Here is an 840-nt window from a genome sequence, read left to right on the forward strand (position 1 = left end):
AAACCTAATACCGGCTTCGGGACAATCAGAATACTTTGTCACAGACAAGGCACCGGAAGGCTGGAAGGTAGATCACACCGGTTGTGGGAGAGCTGGTTGGCGGTGACATGGAAGTGTCTGCAGTGTGTGGGACCAGACTGCTTCCACGCATCCACAATGAATGTCCCACCCTTTGTTTGGGAAAAGTGCAACTGAGAGTGGACAAGTTCCATCCCGGTTGGAGCAATCTGAAGCTTTAACTGAAGGACGCCCTGGTTTGGGATGTCTTGCAGTATACACTTGTGTCAGTCTCTGTGGCGCAATGGGTTAGCGTGTTCGGTTGTTAACCAAAAAGTTGGTGGTTTAAGCCCTCTCAGGGACTTCAACTGTTTTCCCCGAGGATACTGTGCCGCACAGTTCCAGGTTGTCATTGTGTGCTTTGGTGTCACGAATATATTCTGCAAACATTGCCAGCTGTGCTGTTATCCAGTGAGTTCCCACTCCAATACTTATATGAGCATTCAGTTCAAGTGTCGAGTTTGAGTGTATACAGAACTGAACATAGATATCAGAAAATTTAACAAGGCTGTGGGACATTTTGTTTTGTTAATATTGAAACATTAATATGAATAATACCATTTTTTCTAATATTTAATTTAACGGGTTTTCAAAATGTTTCCGCCCAGTTTCGAACCAAAGATCATTCGCGGGTGAAGAAAATGTGACAACCACTACACAACGGAAACACTGCAATTGAAGTGATGTTAGGAACATAACCAGAGCTTTCACCTACACAGCTGGCCGACACTTCAGGAGCTGGTTTTACGAGAATCGAGTGATGGTGCTATATTTAGGAAGTCT

Source organism: Pristiophorus japonicus, unplaced genomic scaffold (genome assembly GCF_044704955.1).
Source record: "Pristiophorus japonicus isolate sPriJap1 unplaced genomic scaffold, sPriJap1.hap1 HAP1_SCAFFOLD_75, whole genome shotgun sequence".
Lineage (NCBI taxonomy): Eukaryota > Metazoa > Chordata > Chondrichthyes > Pristiophoridae > Pristiophorus > Pristiophorus japonicus.